We start from the raw sequence: 16807 nt of genomic DNA on the forward strand, positions 1-16807 counted from the left end.
ATTATGCAAGAACTATTTAGGGAAGAAGCAGGCAGTTGGGATTCTATCTGTAATGGAGTGGCCAGCGCAGTCACCAGATCTCAAACCCATAGAGCTGTTGTGGGAGCAGCTTGACCGTATGGTACGCAAGAAGTGCCCATGAAGCCAATCCAACTTGTAGGAGGGGCTTCTGGAAGCATGGGGTGAAATTTCTCCCGATTACCTCAGCAAATTCACAGCTAGAATGCCAAAGGTCTGCAATGCTGTAATTGCTGCAAATGGAGCATTATTTGCCGAAAGCAAAGTTTGAACGAGAAAATTATTATTTCAAATAAAAATTATTATTTCTAACCTTGTCAATGTCTTGACTATATTTTCTAGTCATTTTGCAACTCATTTGATAAATATAAGTGTGAGTTTTCATGGAAAACACAAAATTGTCTGGGTGACCCCAAACTTTTGAACGGTAGTGTACCTTGGGAGACTGTGGCCGTATCCCTGGCGGGCTTGCACCCTCATTTTTATGAGACCTGGACTGTGCGGTTGACATTTTTTGTGTACCTATATATATATATATATATATAAAAGTCCAAATACAATGTCAGCCGCACAGCCTTGTGAATCATGGATGGGTGCCAACCTGCTCAGGTCAGGGCTAACAGACCTGCTGTAATAGAATCCAAAAATCAGGCAGCACTCCAAGGTATAAGCAAAGTAGAAAAAGGTGCTTTATTGGTCCATATACACACAACGTTTCAGCTCAACACAGGAGCCTTTCTCAAGTGAGGAAGGCTCCTGTGTTGAGCTGAAACCTTGTGTGTATATGGACCAATAAAGCACCTTTTTCTACTTTGCTTATACCTTGGAGTGCTGCCTGATTTTTTGATTCTTCTGTATATATATATATATATATGTATATATATATATATATATATATGTATATATATATGTATATATATATATATATATATATATATATATATACAGAGGCGTAACTACTACAGTAGCAGCCATAGCGGCTGCTATGGGGCCCGCAGCATGAGGGGGCCCGTGTCGCTCTGCCAGGCCTGACGCCATGGTGGTAGCCACTGCACTGCCACATTTGAATGCGATGGCGATGCTGGGACCTGGATCAGGTGGTAGGAGCGCTCAGACCGGAAGAGGATAGGGGGCTGAGCTAAATGGAACGACGCAAGACTTTGGACGCAAGACAGTCAGGACGGCCGGAGTACTGTCTCATAGGACGGCCGGAGGACAGTCACAGGATGGGCGGAGGACATGCAGAGGACAGGTAGATTAAGTTAAAAAGTTCAAGAAAGGAGGGAGAAGTTTTTAGGTAGAAAAATGTGCCTCAAAATCCCTTCAGGAATTTTGAGGCAGATTTTGAACTGCCGGTAGAACACTTCCCATGTTTTTCGAGGCATCTTTTGTGGCGTTTTTCGGCCATTGGGCCATGGGAAAAACTCATTTTCTACCTGACATTGATGTCAATGGGAAGTCAGAGACAGAAACGGCTGAAGAAAGGGCATTACGATTCTTTTTCCCGCAATCGTTTTTTACCGCTCACAGGAAAAAAAACGTCCGAAAGCGCCTCCTGTTCATTTCAATGAGAGGCGCTTTCGGAGGTTTTTTGTTGCAGTTTCCGACATGGTTTCTGCATCAAAAAACGTGCCAAAAAAACGTTGTGTGAACGTCCCCTAACACCTATACTGAAGTCTTAAGGCCCTGTTCACACAGAGTTTTTTGCAGGCAGAAAAATCTGCCTCAAAATTCTGTCTAGAATTTTGAGGCAGATTTTCACCTGCCGTCTGCCATGTTTTTTGCTGTGTTTTCCGTCCGCAGCCATTGAGCGCCGCGGGCAAATTTCTCTGCCTCCTATTGTCAATGGGAGGTCAGAGACGTAAACGCCCGAAGATAGGTGCAAGTCGCTTCTTCCCATGAGCGGTTTTTACTGCTTGCTGGAAAAAAACGCCTCCGCCTCCCATTGAAAGCAATGGGAGGTGTTTTTGTCAGTTTTTTTACTCGTTTTCAAACATCGTTTCCATGTCAAAAAGCATGCCAAGAATCTCAGTGTGAACTCCCCCTAACACATATACTGAATCCTGCCTGGCCCTGCCCTCTGCCACGTGATATAACTTTAAACTTTACACATATTACATTAAAGGGGTCCTTTGAGCATTTTATATTGATGGCCCATCCTCAGGATAGACCATCAATATCAGATCAGTGCGGGTCCGTGATTGATGGGATCATAACATTCGTCGCCGTGGACTTTTCTCAGTTAACAAGCACAACACCATACACACACGGGGCGACTGTGCCTGGGATTGCATTCAAGTGAACGGGACTAAGCTGCAATCCCAGGCACAGCTGCTACCAATGTGTATGGTGTTGTGCCTGATAAACATAAAGAGGCCAAGGAGACGAATACTTTGGCCCCTTCAAAAAAAGCTTATCGGCGGGTGTGTCGGGAGTTGATCCCTCACCGATCTAATATTGATAACCTATCCTAAAGATAGACCATCAATAAGAAATGTCCAGAGGACCCCTTTAACACCCTAACAACATGTCACGTACATGTACGTATAGCAGCCATCATGGGGAAGTATGGAACTTCCCCCCCATACTCAGCAAGTGTGGGCTATATTCTACAGCCCAGTGTCATAGCTATAGGGGTCGCAGTGGTCTCAATTGCGACCTGGCTCCGAAGCCAGGGGGTCCGTGGCCCAACACGCCATGTCTATTATAAATTACTATAGTAATCGGGGTCTAATAAACACAGGCCCCTATTAGTATAGTAACAATATACTTACCCTCCTCGTTCCCAAGCGCAGCTTAGGTCCTGACATCTTTTTCGCATCTTGATGTCGTTGTGCGATCTGCACCGCGCACAACGTCCCGGCGCTGGATTGTGGCAGGACCTTTGCCTCACCCAGAGCCAAAGAGAAGGGTAAGTAAAACATTACTGTTTGCTGGGGCCCTGTATCTAAGTCTACCATATGTGTTACTAATGTTTTTTTTTGTATTTTGTGATTTTTTTACAGAATCGGTTGTGGGACTACGTCGGATTCCATGACTACTTCTAAATTATTCAAAATAAAATGGTTAACGAGGGTTGCGCGTTTTTTTTTATTTCAATAAAATATTTTTTCTATGTCTTTGTATTTTCTAAAAAACTTTATTTCTACCTCTTTAGTAATAGCTGCTGGCTGATTGACAGCATCCATAACTAAGGGGGGGTTAAGTGTTAGCCGATGCAGAGGCTAAAACTAACCTCCATTATTACCCCGGTACCCACCGCCACCAGGGTTGCCGGGAAGAGCCGGGTATGATCCAGTACCTGACCATCTGAAGTGATGGTCGGGCACTCGGGCTGCAGCTGGCTGGTATTATTAGGCTGGGAAAGGCCATCAACAGTGGTCCTTCTCACCCTGCTAATGCTAGCCTGCTGCTGCTGTGTTGTAACTGGCTGTGTATGAAAAATGGGGGGGATCCTACGTCATTTTTTTTTTTTAAATGAAAAAAAAAAAAACAATGTGGTGTCCCCCCCCCTCATTTTTCATACCCAGCCAGATATAACACAGCAGCAGCAGGCATTACCAGGGTGGGAAAGACCACTGTTGATGGCCTTTCCCAGCCTAATAATACCAGCCAGCGGCCGCCCCAGTGCCCGACCATCACTACAGATGGTCAGGTACTGGATCATACTCGGCTCTTCCCGGCAACCCTGGCGGCGGTGGTGGGTACCGGGGTAATAATGGAGGTTAGATTTAGCCTCTGCATCGGCTAACGCTAAGCCCCTCATTAGTGATGGACGCTGTCAATCAGCCAGCAGCTATTACTAAAGATGTAGTACTGGATCGTTCCTGGTTCTTCCCGGCATCCCAGGTGGTGATGGGTACTGGGGTAATAATGGGGGTTAGTGTTAGCCTCAGCACCGGCTAACATTAAGCCCTGCCTTAGTAATGCCAATCAGTCAGCGGCCATTAGTAAGGTGGTAGTAATAAAGTTTAAAGACATAGAAAAAATATTTTATTTAACACCACACAACCCTTGTTAACCATTTTATTGAGGGCGGAGCTTGACCGCGAGCAGAGAAGGTGGACTGAGACAGAGCTCCGGCGGCAATCCGGCTAACCTAAGCTTTTAGCAAGGCAAGACACAGCAGAATGGTGCGGACCGGGAAAGACAAGACCAGGGAACACTCAGGCACCCCAAAACCGGGGAAAAATCAAGCAGACCTGGATAGGTTTTTAAAGAAAACTATGGAGCGCTCTCCGGCGCGAAAATCAAAGATGGCGCCGGATGCAGCATGCAGCCATGAGGCTACAGAAGATTCTGATGTCGGCAGCACAGGAGAGCAATCGGAGGCTGGGGGTGAGTCCTCATATGTCCCTGTGTCGAGGGGATTTATAAAACGGGTTCTCTTTAAAGCCCTGGGCCCCATAGCACAAGACCTGGCAGAAATAAAAGCCGATCTGAGAAATATTGGAGACAGGGTGGACACGCTAGAAACCGCTCAGGCTGAAGTGACCCGGTTTGGAGCAGCAGTACAAGAGACTTTACATGTTCAGCATGATCACATAAATATGGCTTTATTGCATGCGGAAGACCAGGAGAACCGCAGTCGCCGCAAAAATATCAGGATACGGGGCCTTCCTGAGTCTATTCCACATGAAGCGCTTCCTAAAGTAGCACGGGAGATTTTTGCATCCATTTTGGGAGGAGAGAAAGCAGGGCCTATCCAAATTGAGCGTATTCACAGGGCACTGAGAGCCAAGCCACGCGCTCAGGATCCACCTAGAGATGTAATTTGTGGCCTGCTTAGCTATGTGGACACTGCTGCACTATTAAAACAAGCAAGATCTTCAGACGGAGTTAATTATGAGGGAACCCCTGTCCTTCTTTTTCAAGATTTGGCTGCTTCAACACTCACGAAACGCCGGATACTAAAACCGCTACTGGATAAGCTAAGATCTAACAACATCCCCTTTCGCTGGTTATACCCTTTTGGAATAGCGATACACAAACAGGATAAACATATCGTGATACGGAATCCTGAAGATCTACATGCGGCCTGGGACTTGCTTGGATTCCAACCTATGGATATTCCTTCATGGCTCCCGTTGGCATATCCGCCGAAGATACCGTCCCTGTTGGAAGCAGACCCCTGGACAAAGGTTTCTGGCTTTCGATCAACGCCAGGGAAGAAAAATATCCATACAACCCAAGGACGAGACCCTATCTGAAGTTGCTGGGATGTAACTATGATTATGTATTAGCATAATTCTCTGCACTAACATATGGTGTTATGTTAAGGGTTCCTGAGATATATATTTCAGATTTAAATGGTGACAAAGTTATGTTTGCACGGTTAGCAACTAATCACAACCTGTGAAGAGGTCCCCACTTTAATGGAGATTAAGCCTTAAAATAAGCACTTGAAGTGTCTTGTCGGTTTTATACCGAAAAGTTGGAAAAAGCTGCTTAGGTAGGCCCGGGTTGGAGGTCATTCTCATTTGTTCTAATATGACCCCCCTAGTTTGTACTTATAGGGAGACCCCTCCTTATACTAAGGTGAAGCTACAGGTTGTTGTAGCTGATAATGTTTCACTTTTACCTCGTGTTAGAAGTTTACTCCAATACAGAGTATGGTTAAAAAAGGCTAAATGGTTTTTATGTTCTTTTGGTTGTATCATGTGGTATGCGCAGAGAAGGGAATGGTCACATGTCACATATGGCAGAAATTAAGATTGTATCTCACAACGTGAGGGGTCTGAATGTCCCACAGAAGCGCAGTCAAGTTATTAGATTGTGGAAAAAACAGGCGGCGCAGGTAGTCCTAATACAGGAGACGCACTTTAAAAGGTTAAAAATTCCTAATGTCCCCTCAAGAGATTTTAATTTATGGTTCCATTGCCCATATGAGTCTGCGGCTAGGGGAGTCAGCATAGCTATACATAATAGTATTCCATTTTCATTCCTAATGAAAAAAGAAGATGCAGAGGGCAGATATCTGTTTATAAAAGGGAAAATTGGGAACACTGTATATACCTTTGCTAACCTATACGCACCCAATGCTGGGCAGTCTTCCTGGCTCATTCGGGTCTTGAACGTTCTGAGAAATTTTTCTGAGGGGATTTTGGTAATGGGGGGAGATTTGAATATACCGCTTAATCCGATATTAGACACCACAGGGTCACAACATACCTCATACAAAAGGCTGGCACAACTGAACAAGGTTCTTCATTCCCTACACCTAACAGATATCTGGAGATTATTACACCCTCTAGATAAGGACTACTCATATTTTTCACCTACTCACAATACGTATCACAGGCTGGACTATATTTTCTTGTCACAGAAATACACACCACTGGTCAGAGCAGCGGACATAGGACATATTTTACTATCAGACCATGCGCCAATTTCAGTGACTCTCAGTTTGACGGGAGTCCCTAAGGGGAACTGGTGTTGGAAATTAAACGACACTCTTATTGCAGACAAGAGTAATATTCAGATAGTAGAAAACCATCTATCTCAATACTTTCAACATAACGCATCAGATTCTATCTCTGACCCAATTATATGGGAAGCTCACAAAGCAGTGTTGAGAGGGGAATTAATTTCATTGGGAACACATGTCAAGAAAAAGACAAATGCAATATTAAATGACCTATTCTCCCAGATTGCACTTTTAGAAAGAGTTCATAAGAAAACTGTAGCTATTTCCTCACTAGAAGAATTAACCAGTCTCAGAGAAAAAGTAAAAGATGTACTTAATGTTAAATCTGCACACCTCCTTCAAATATCAAAATATAAGCAGTATGCCCATGGGGACAGGGGAAACAAGATGATGACGGCATTAATCCGTAAACAACAAACAAGGACTTTTATACCAGAGATTAAACAGGAGAAGGGGGGAGTGGCTACAGACACTGCTCAAATAGCAGAGGCCTTTCAGGCCTTTTATCACAACCTATATAATTTACAGCATACATTGGGGACAGCAACACCAGACCTTGACAGGGCTTCCCTGATAACTAAATTTCTAGACACTATTGACCTCCCCATGATAGAGGGGGAAGACCTAGATATTCTGACAGATCCATTTACGGAAATGGAATTAGAAAAGATATTGATGTCTATCCCGTCGGGAAAAAGCCCAGGCCCAGATGGGTTCACAGTGGGATACTATAAAAAATTTAAAGCTACATTATTGCCCCACTTCACCAAATTATGCAATTCCTTACTCAGGGGGGAACACTTTCCAAAACAAGCTCTTGAAGCTCACATCACAATCCTACCTAAAGAGGGGAAAGATCCCACATGTTGCGGCAATTATAGACCCATATCCCTCTTGAATACGGACATAAAGTGGTGGGCCAAGGCGTTAGCAGCCAGATTAGGTGAACTACTACCTAAACTCATAGGACAAGAACAAACTGGCTTTGTTAGAGAACGACAAGGTAAAGACAACACATGTAGAGTATTAAGATTAATTGAATACGCCAAGTCACATGGAGTTCCCCTTGTCCTCATGGGTACAGATGCCGAAAAGGCTTTTGATAGGGTTGACTGGGAGTATTTAGAAGCGACCCTACGGAAATTTGGGATCCCTCAATTGTTTATTCAGGCGATATTCTCCTTATATAAAGAACCTAGTGCTAGAATTAGGGTAAATGGGACTCTTTCCAAGCCTTTTAATATTAATAATGGCACACGTCAGGGTTGCCCATTATCGCCGTCTCTGTTCATTATGGTCATGGAAACCTTGATTCAAAAAATAAGGCAGGACCCACAAATACAAGGTATTCAGGTCGGAACTTACACACATACTACAGCAGCATTTGCTGACGATTTGTTAGTGATGACTTCCAATCCTGAGACCTCGATTCCTCACCTTACGAACCTGTTCACAGAGTTTGGGGAAGTTTCCAATTTTAAAATAAATTTTGGGAAATCTGAAATATTAAATATTTCTATACCAGATCCGGTCATAGATCTAATTAAAATTAATTCTCTATTTAAATGGCCTGACAGTACTCTGACATACCTGGGCATTCAGATCGCGAAAGACCCAACACATCTGTATCAGTATAACTACATACCTATGCTAGAGGCTATACAAAAGCAATTAAAAGAACTCAAAGTACCCTTTCTGTCATGGATGGGACGCAAGAATTTATTAAAAACCTATATTGTACCTAAACTGTTATACTTGATACAAGCATTACCGATATGGCTACCTAGAAAGTTCTTTGATAGGGTTCGGAAGATGTTCTCTTCATTTTTATGGAATAATGCTAGGCCACGCCTTAAATACAGGCTACTGATACAGAAACCGCGATTTGGGGGCTTAGGGGTACCAGACGTATTCATGTACTACAAAGCTAACCAGTTGAATAGATGGCATTCTTTGATGAATACAACACAGTCCAATATATATGTGGAATTAGAGCGAGAGCTACTAGAGTTATCAGACAGACTTTCGCTATGGGGCTTGAGGCCCTTCTCACCAAATTCCACATGCTCTAGCACCTTAGTGAAGGGCACTATAAGGGTGTGGCAGGAGGTAAATGGAAGGGACCCGCTTTTGTCGGAAAATATTCCGCTACTACCTATGAGCCTTCTTCCTTACCTGGTAGATAAGAAGAGAATCCCAGTGAGCTCTTTTTGGAAACATATGGATAATATCACAGTGTCCCAATTCTTTGAGTCGGAGTCTCGGGATTGGACAGCCCTATTACTTAGGCATACAGGTCTAATTCTTTCTGATTTCATTAAGAGGCAAGATTTTCAGACAGTATGTGATAAATACACAGCTTGTTCTGTTAATTCTCTACATATGTCCCCACTTGAAAAAGCATTACAGCAACCTACAATTCAAAAAGGTGCTTTAGCTAGATCGTATGATAGGCTATTGTTGGGAGAAAAAGAGGATAAGCTGGAATTAATCACTAGGTGGGAACAGGACCTCCAGACTAACTTTTCAGTGGAGGAACAACGAATTATACTGAAGCGCTCACAGGGGTTCTCGCAATGCATTAGAATCAGAGAAAATTCTTACAAACTTATCACCAGGTGGTACAAAACCCCAGTATGGTTACACAAAATAAATCCAGATGTTCCGGAGGCATGTTGGAGGTGCTCACTGAATAAGGGTTCTTTAGTGCATATATGGTGGGACTGTACCTTGATACAGGGATTTTGGAAAGCGGTTATCTCAGAAATTAACTCGATTTGTTTAACATCAATTCCTGTGTCCCCACAAGTGATACTTCTATGGTTATCGTCTGATTCATTTACGCCCAAGAAACAAGACCTGGCGACTAACTTACTTACTGCAGCTAAATTATTGATTCCGTTATTGTGGAAATCCACCAAGTCACCCACTATAGAAGATTGGATTAGGAAGGTGCAAGAGATACGTAGGTTCGAAGAACTCCTACACTGGGAAAGGCAAACGAGGGTGGGCTTTCTATATACCTGGTCACCATGGATGACCTATCTGGATAAACCCAGATCCGTCTAGAGAAGGCACTAAAGAGAGTCATACCAGGAGGGACATTGACTTCTCCTAGGGCGGGTAGACTGTGACTGTTACTCGTTTCACATGATACATAAGAAGCTCTATGATATACCACATGAATGTTTAAAATTATGGTTAATTTATCTTGTTAAGATTATGTATTAAAGAATTGATTTCACAGTACATTCCTCATGGTTAAAGTCGATTAACATAAACAGTTGAATGATTGTACTATGTTTTTTTTTTTTTTTTATGTAAAACCAAGAATGTGAAAAGCATAATACTTGAATTGTTATATGATTCTGTGACATTCTTAATAAAAACAGTTTGAAAACAAACCATTTTATTGAGAATAGAAAAAACTCCTTCATTGAAGTAGTCCGACAACCGAACCTGGTAAATAAAAAAAGGACAAAAAAAATTACTAACACATAAATAAGCAAAGCAATTATTATCTTAACCCCTTAATGACCAGCCTATTTTAAACCTTAATGACCAAGCCATTTTTTACGTTTTTCCATCGTCACATTCCAAGAGCTCTAACTTTTTTATTTTTGTGTCGACATAGCTGTATAAGGTCTTGTTTTTTTGCAGGACAAGTTGTATTTTTTAATAGCACCATTTTGAGGTACATATTATTTATTGATTAACTTTTATTAACTTTTTTTTTGGGGGGGGGAATAGAGAAAAAACGGAAATTTCGCCACTCTTTTTCGCGTCCTAAATCTACGCCGTTTACCGTGTGATATAAATATACAATAACTTTATTCAACGGGTTGTTACGATTGCAACGATACCAAATTTGTATAGTTTTTGTATCTTTTACTACTTTTACACAGTAAAAACGCTTTTTTTTCAAAATTATTTATTTTTGTGTCTCCATATTTGAAGAGCCATAACTTTTTTAATGTTCCACCGATGTAGTTGTATGAGGGCTTTTTTTTTTTGCGGGAAGACTTGTCGTTTTTATTGGTACCATTTTGGAGTAGATGCGACTTTTTGATCACTTTTTATCAAAACATTTTTTAAGTCAGGATTAACAGAAAACAGCAATTTTTCCATTGTTTTCTATTTTATTTTTTACGGCGTTTAACGTGCGGGTTAAATAATGAAACAGCTTTATAGTTGGGGTCGTTACGGATGCGGCGATACCAAATATGTGTAACTTTTTTGCTTTATTGTGTTTTTTTTAATAGTAAAGCATTTTGTAATGGGAAAAAGTGGGTTTTTCATTTTTATTTTTTTTTCACTTTTTTTTTTACTAACCTTATTAAACTTTTTTTTTACTTTTTTACTAGTCCCACTAGGGGACTTCACTCTGCGATCCTCCGATCGCTATTATAATACACTGCAATACTTTTGTATTGCAGTGTATTACTGCCTGTCCGTTTAAAACGGACAGGCATCTGCTAGGTCATGCCTCCGGCATGATCTAGCAGGCATTCATCACAAGCAGACCTGGGGGCCTTTATTAGGCCCCCGGCTGCCATTGGAGGCACAGAGACTCGGCGATCTTATCGCCGGGTGTCGGTGGGAGAGAGAGGGAGCTCCCTCCCTCTCTCCAAAACCACTCAGATTCGGTGCACGCTATTGTGTACCACATCTGAGGGGTTAAACGGGTGAGATCGATACTAATATCGATCTCACATGGCAGAGCAGGGACGCCCCCAGCCCTCAGCTGCCTCTGGCAGCTGAGAGCAGGGAGATTTGACGGCTCCCTGCTCTGTTTACTTTATCCTGATGCAGTGCCGTAAAAAGGCATATGCATCAGAATAAAGCCCGTTAGTGGCCGCCGTTAAAAGGCGTATTGGTGGTCACTAACGGGTTAAATTTCCTGGTCCAGCGCTGGAGCCGCAATGTCAGTGAGCTGAGTCCTATATCTAATCCTATAATGTGTGATGCTGTCTGCTGAGCAATTGTATATAATCCTATCCATAGCTATAGGGTCGTGGTGCTATAGAGATGCTGTGTCATATATATATACATATACAGACTCACGTATACATACACGCACACACATTTTTTGGGGGATATGTATTGGGGCTAATGCCCCATATGTTTTAATACCTTAGGGACGCCCCTGGCTGCTAGTGCTGCATCGTTGGGTCACTTAGGAGCCTTTAGCTACACCCATGACAGGGAGGGGGCAGTATGACGCTATCTACATGGGGCTGTGTATGGCGCTTTATACAGGGAGGGGTCTATATGGTGCTATCTACAGGGGGCGCTGTGTGGCGGAATCTACAGGAAGGCACTATCTACAAGGGGTGTTTGTGTGGCACCCAGGGGAGGGGGGCCCCAGTCAAAAGTTTGCTATGGGGCCCAGTCTTTCCTAGTTACGCCCCTGTATACATATATATATATATATATATATATATATATATATATATATATACACAAAATTGTAAGGCGGATAGGAGCAGCACAAGTGCAGATTACCAAATAAATGGTCGGTGCTAAACTTCAAATGATAGGAGTGACTTCTCCCCATATGATGTATAACAAAAAGACAAGAGCATGGAAGCAGCACTCACGAAAAAAAAGTGAAGTTTAGTCACTCCCAGCTTTTGACTTCTGGGATCTAATATGGATCTTAATATGTACATGTATTCCGTTTGCGGAGCACACTACCCCTGATTCAGATACTATCCCTACATGACGTAATCCATATAGATTAATGTACACTGGTATTTTGCCCTTAATAAAGATGGTGGTACACGGCACATTTTACCTATTCAGCTGCTGTGTTTAATTTGGACACCATGTTGTTGTACTTTGTCATGGCAACCTTGCAACACGAGGATGGCCTTACCCAATAGACAGCTAGGATGTGGGCATGTGCTGTCCGGCTGTGAAATGCCCAGATTGAAGTAATTAGCACATGAGTCATTCATCCATGAGGTTTGCATTCAACTCAGTGTGGTGAGTGTCAGCTGTTTTTATGTTTTATTGTTTAATCACTAATGACACCTAATCTACAGAACATACGTGTTTACATGGATATGGTAGATAATACACATTTGTAATTTTTATTATTATATGTCCGGATGAGACTCTTAAATCACATGTTTTTTGTACATGGTCAAATTGTTACATGCGATTTTTAGATGTTTTGTATAAATTGCTCTTAATCACAACCCTTGTTTTTTGAACTGTGTTCTCTGTATTTATACTCGTGTGATACTATCACTGTTTGCTTGAAAATGCTTCCATTGAGGAAGTGAAACGTTGCATTTGTTGGGTGAATTATAAGATATAAAAGTCCAGCAGCACAGGCAGCAGTGGGTGCAAACTCCAGGGAACCGACCAATGTCCCAAATATAAGGTAGTCAAAAATGAGGCAGCACGCCAATGGTTCAAGTGAAAAAAGATAGGTACTTTATTTCCCTGTGCAACGTTTCAGCTCTTTCCTCTAGAGCCTTTCTCAAGCAACTGACACATTGTGGAATCACTGCATATAACATGGTTTCAATTAACAAGTAATTAGTGGAACCTTTTACAAAGTCATCTTGTGAATTTAGTTACATAGTGAAAATTCATATATTGTCAACAAAAAAATGTGACAGACAGTGTACATTTATGAATAGAACTGTATAAATATGTACTGAGACATAATAGTATGGTGATAAGTATTAATCACATAAGTGAATACAGGTGTAGTGAGTAATAAAAATCTTAAAATTTATCACCTCCTCCTCGTCTCCAGAACTATGGAAGCGCCAAATTCGGCGTCCGTGTAGCGCTGGTGCGCATGAGTGGAAGGGTAGTACTTAGTTGAGCATAACAAAATGCAGTGCGCATGTCAGCGCATGCGCAGAAACAAAAGGAGGCCAAGGCGGCCATCTTGACTATGGGAATGGGTATGTCTGTTTTATTAATGCGGTCTACGCTTATATATAATGCAACTCTCGGTCATCCTAGAATATGAACAATAGATTTAGAGAAACAGTTAGCATGATATAATGTTTATTCAGCAATCAATAAAGCTATATTAATAACTAAGGGAATATTATGAATGAAATAAATCCGACATCCAACTGTTGTTTATCAAGAAGATATAGTATTTTATTATAAGTTATTAGACAATAGCTAAACCATAGGGAGGGAGAAAAACACCAGTGGTCATCATATCGATGGTCACGATATTATCGCCAGAACATGGAACACCGGCACCCTGGACGTGTGCGTCACACATCCATGTGTCAAAAGGACTCCACATAACTCCCCAAATAGTTCATGTGTTATCAAGAAAAAAGTGGATTCATACAGTACAGTAAGCAGTTAAATGGATGTCAGACACAAATTCTCATTCAGGTGACCCTATAGGAGAGTTGCATGAGATAGCGAACTAGGCATTTATATTTTATCCAGAAAAAGTAATAAGGTCAATATAGCCATATTGTAAAGTAAAGCACAAATTCTGGAATCTCAAAGGTGATGAAGATATTGAAAGGCAATTTACCTAGAGAAGATTATAAAAAGAGAACAGGTGTTAGTAAAATCAACAGATATCGTTCTCAATTCTAGACACCAATGACGGTGTCAAACGAAAAAAACTCCACCACCCAATGCAAAATCCACATTGAGACTATTAGGTCTCAATGTATTTAGTTTTTCAATTCATTTTAGTTCTTTAGTTTTAAGCAATTTTACTCTATGCGAACCAGTATCCAGAATCTAAGCTGATTCTCATTGTGTCCTAATTCTGAGAAGTGTTTGGACACAGCTAAGTCCAACCTCTTTTTCCTTTTTGTGTGTCGGTGTTGATGTAATCAGGTCTTTAGGTCAAGAGTTGTCTCCCCAACATATAAAAGACCACATGGGCATTGTAGGACATAGATCACAAAGTCACTATCACAGGTTAAATAGTGACAGATGTAATAGGAAACATTGGTGAACGAATGTACCAGAGTTGAACCCCTATGGATAAATTTACAATTTATGCATTTAAAGAGGCTCTGTCACCAGATTATCAAATCCCTATCTCCTATTGCATGTGATCGGCGCTGCAATGTAGATAACAGTAACATTTTTTTATTTATTTTTAAACGATCATTTTTGGCCAAGTTATGAGCAATTTTATATGTATGCAAATTAGCCTTTCTAATGGACAACTGGGCGTGTTTTCCCTTATTTCCAAGTGGGCGTGCATTGTGTTTGTAACATCTGGGCGTGTTTACTTGTTTTACTAGCTGGGCGTTGTGAATAGAAGTGTATGATGCTGACCAAAAATGATCGTTTAAAAAAAAAAAAAAACCTGTTACTGTTATCTACATTGCAGCGCCGATCACATGCAATAGGAGATAGGGATTTGATAATCTGGTGACAGAGCCTCTTTAAGGCAGAGAAAACAACCTAATTTAGGGTATTTCAGATATGTCTGCCTACTTACTCTCAATGGACCCGTATCTGTTTTCACAAATTTGTCCTTTAAATAATAATAATATTTAATAATATAATATATTATAACCCCTTCAAGGACACAGTATTTTGTCCTCTAATTGTGCCCACTCAGTATTATGCCCCCTAAGTGCCACACACAGTATATTGCCCCCTGTAGTACCCCTACACAGTATCATTTCTGCTTAGTGGCCCCCACACAGTATAATCCCCCCGCCCCTGGCAGCCACACACAGCCCCCCCTTGTAGATAGTGCTCCCCTGTAGATTGTGCCATACAGCCTCCCTGTAGACAGTGCCACAATCCCCCACCTACTCCTTGTAGATCGTACCATACAGCCCCCACCTTCCCCTTGTAGACAGTGCCCCCACACAAAAAAATAATTGTACTCACCTAGGCCCCATTCCCACGGCGAACTGAGCTGCTCCATGACGGAATCCCTGCGTAGGCCAGCGCGGTCCTGTAGCCTAGTACCGAGTTTTCCAACCTTTTCGGAATCGAGGCACCACTGGAAAAATAGAATTTCCTCTGGGCACCCCTACCAAAAATTGTGAAGCAGATTTTGAATTGACATCGTTGTTTGACCATTTTTTAATTTATTTTTTTAAACAGTTGAAGCTAATGCAAAAGACGCAGGAAAAAAAGCACTCCAAACGGGTGCCACAGGTATTTTTTGCCTCCTATTAATTTCAATTGTGGAATTTCAGAGGTGGAAACCACTTGAAGACTATCAGCCCCCCACTCACAGTAAAATAACCATCAGCCCGCCACTCTCACTAAATTGACCCACGGACGAAGGCTTTCCTCGCCGAAAAGCCAGTCGGGTGTGACGCCAGACAAATAGTGCTATACATTATGGGTAAGCTATTTACATCAAGCTTCATATGTTTATTTTTATTAGTGACCTATGTGAGGTAGGTGCCAAGGGGCACCAATAGTTACAACCTCACAAACATGACCTGGGACCGTGTATAGCTTGTTACACAGACACATACTTTTTGATGGTCTTTCAGGTTTCAGTGACTTGCTTGCTTTCTCATTCACGTACTTTTGTACTATCTACCTTATGCATATGCCATTACATTAGCCCATCACATACAGGTGTCTGGCCTCCATTTTTTCCACACTATGGTAGTCATCCTTGATTTTAATATATGAGCTTTTATAGTCATAGTTGTTGTGTTATGTATTAATAAAAATTTGCAATTTTATCTATAATATCGTGGTTTTGACTCTGTTCTTTGGTTCTTACTCTCACTAAAATGACCATCAGCCCTCCACTCAGATTCCCCCTGTAGATAGTGCCACACAGCCCCCTTGTAGGTAGTGCCACACAGCCCCCTTGTAGGTAGTGCCCCACAGCCCCCATGTAGGTAGTGCCACACAGCCCCCTGGTAGGTAGTGCCACACAGCCCCCTTGTAGTAGTGCCACACAGCCCCCTGTAGGTAGTGCCACACAGCCCCCATGTAGGTAGTGCCACTCAGCCCCCTTGTAGGTAGTGCCACACAGCCCACAGCCCCCTTGTAGATAACACCCCCCTTCCTGTAGATAGCGTCACTGTAGCTCCCTGAAGGAGCGGAATCCCCCTTTGGCTGGGGATTCCGCTCCTGGAGCACTCCACTTGATAACGGCTGCTAGCAGCAACACCGGGTATCTCCCTGCTCTGCTATCTACTAGCGCCACTGTAGCTCCCTGATGGAGCGGAATCCCCATGTGGCCGGGGATTCCGCTCCTGGACGGAGCGCTTGATGTCTCTGTCCATATACAGTGGATATACAGTGATATCAGGGGCAACTCCTGAAGCGGAATGCCCATTCACAGTGTTGCCAATGCTGTGATTGGGGATTCCACTTCAGGAGAAGCCCTTGTCGTCTGTATCCATTTATGGGGATTCC

The sequence above is a fragment of the Rhinoderma darwinii genome, chromosome 4 (genome assembly GCF_050947455.1).
Source record: "Rhinoderma darwinii isolate aRhiDar2 chromosome 4, aRhiDar2.hap1, whole genome shotgun sequence".
In the NCBI taxonomy this organism is placed as follows: domain Eukaryota; kingdom Metazoa; phylum Chordata; class Amphibia; order Anura; family Rhinodermatidae; genus Rhinoderma; species Rhinoderma darwinii.